Raw genomic sequence first — 2771 nt, forward strand, 5'->3', positions numbered from 1 at the left:
CAAGACACCCTCTGGTTTGCCCATAGCCCCTCTATTTTCCTCTGTTCACGCTCACCGGACTTCTCGCCGCGCAGCCATGCCTCCGCCACCGTTGACCAAGATCCTCGTTGTGTCCTCACCGTTGCTCAAGCACTCTAGAGCCGTCTCTCGAGGTAACTAACCTCCTCATGCCCTTAATTCCACATCCCCTGCTCTGTTGTCCGCGCAATCGCTCGTCGGAGTTAAGCTGTGCCGCTATCGGGCTACTCCGCCGTGGATCGTGCCCTCTGGTGCCTCTGCGCCGGTGTCGTGCCCACGGCTGAGCCCGTCGTGTCACCTCGAACTCGCTTCAGCCTTTTCCTAGCACCCCAGACCCTCGTCGTGGCTACGCCCTTGCTTCCGGCGAATCTCCATCACGGAATCGGGCGGCACCGCCGCGGGCAGCCCAGCAACCACGCCCGCGCTCGTCATCAGATCTCAGGCGTCCATTTGAGATCTAACGGTCTGACTTTAACTAAACCCAATCTGATCCCACCCGCCGGATTCAGATCTGGCCGCTTGGATCCGCCCCCTCACCCGCATCCTACATCTAGGCCCGGCTAGTCAGACAGCCTCGCCCCCAGGTCGCTAACTCTCCAGACCCACTTGTCAGCCTGTGCGAGCCGTTCGTCTGCGATCAGAGCGATGAGATTACCCCGTACCCCTTCGCGTGGTAGTTTTGCTAAAGAGACCATCGGCTTTCTGAGAATCAACTCGTCGTCCCTGGTTTTCGCGCGCAGGCCCTTGTATTTTTGCAGAAAAGCCCCATCCTTTCGTTTATCGCAGAATTGGACCTAGTTTTGTATTTTGAATTCCAAAACTTGTTTATTTCATATCTTTTACATATGAACTCCAAATTGAGTGATTCAAATTACAAAATGTTCTTAAGATTATTATCTACTTGTTTAAATTATAATCTTTTATTGTCGGCATGTGTTAATTTTATGCCTAGACATAGGTTAGTGTAAGTGATGGTTTATTTATTAAAAGAAAACCCTAATGGTAATTAGATAATCAACCTTGTGAAAGTAATGAAATGTAAATTATGAACCTATCCCTGGTCTAATTTTTGTGCCTCATTAAGATAAATGAAGTTAAGTTATGTAATCTATTGAGATAAGTAATACTTAGAGAACCACGAACCTCTAGGTGTAATTGCCTACCCTAGAACCTACATTTTTTCCTCTTGTGTTTTTGTTGTTCTTTCGAGCTTGTGTTCACTTGATTGTACATGTTTGGTGTATTGTTTCTTTGTCATTATCTAAATGTGTTGAATGCATGATCGCTTTGCGTAGACAACAAGTAGCCCATGGTTCCTGATTGTGTTGCCGAAGATCTTCCTGAGCAACAACCTGGTGAAGGCAAGTGTCCTCTGACCTATTATGTCCTACTTACTTTATAGTTCATTGTCCCGCATTACTTAATTGAAACGTAAGGATTGACTAGTCTGTATTTATCTTGTCCTTGTTTACCTTTTGGGTTATTATGGTTAGTTTCATGCTATTGCTCCACTTTAATCAACGAACATGATGCGAATATTTAAGATACGATGTTGTTATTATGATTATGATGATGTTCTTATGGCACTTTAGGGGACTCATGCTGTTTTCCTGAGTGCCTCTCCGTAAGGACCTATTCGTTGAGTGGCCACCCGGGATAACAGTAAAACCATGAGGGTGGAATGAGACGCCCTTAGTTGATTAATTAGATGAACCTGGGGGTGTAGTTGGCTTTGTCGGAGGGCCGTCAATGGGGCTTGGGCATAGTGCTCGCTCTGCTAAGGGTGGGTGCCGAGGTTTATTCGATTTGGTTTTGTTAGTCATCCACCTCAGGGAGGAGTATTGTGTTTGTACGACTGGCGAAACATAACGAGAAGCTATGCACCAAGCGAGTCTTTCTAAAGGCTACATAGTGAATCCCTGGCCATTCACCTCAGTAGTGAAGATTGGGTCTGGACAACCCAGGTTGGAAAGGGAATCACGACTCGTGGGTAAAGTGTGTAACCTCTGCAGAGTGTTAGAAACTGGTATATCAGTCGTGCTCATGGTTAGGAGCAGCCTTAGGATCCTCTTTGATCAGAATAACTTTGGATACTTTATGATGATGGTAACTGTTGATGACAATAATTCTGGTCTCTAGTATTTCCTCTTGGAGGGAATACTTTTGGGTAATAACTGGGTTTATTACTAAAACTTGGCTTACTACTGGTAATAAATATTTGACCAACTAAAAGCAACTGATTTAACCTTATCTCCACATACATCTAGACCACTTTAGCCAAACGAGACATTTGCTGAGTACGTTGATGTGTACTCACCCTTGCTTTAAACCCCCCAAACCCTAGGTTGTACCCATTGCAATCAGTGCTCAGGAGGAGATGGAGGCAACATGAAGGACTTGGAAGAGTTTCAGGAGTACGACGAGTTCTAGTTGTGCTAGTGGCAAACCCACAGTCAGCTGCCTGTGAAGGCCATATCTCTACATTTCGTATTCCGCACTTTGATTACGTTTTTGACAATGTTAAGTTACTGACTTTATGGATGTCTTGGACATCTTGATGTAATAAAGTACCTTTTCCGCTATTTATTTTGAGAAATGTGTGATGATGTCCAACTATGTAATCGATGTGTACGTGAGTTTCTGATTCTGGCACGTACATGGTACGCATTCGGTTTGCCTTGTAAAACTGGGTCTAACAAACCGCAACTACAAATAGCACTTGCGGTTGATAACGAAAACCGCCTGTAAAAATT

The sequence above is a fragment of the Zea mays genome, chromosome 5, assembly GCF_902167145.1.
Source record: "Zea mays cultivar B73 chromosome 5, Zm-B73-REFERENCE-NAM-5.0, whole genome shotgun sequence".
Classification (NCBI taxonomy): domain Eukaryota; kingdom Viridiplantae; phylum Streptophyta; class Magnoliopsida; order Poales; family Poaceae; genus Zea; species Zea mays.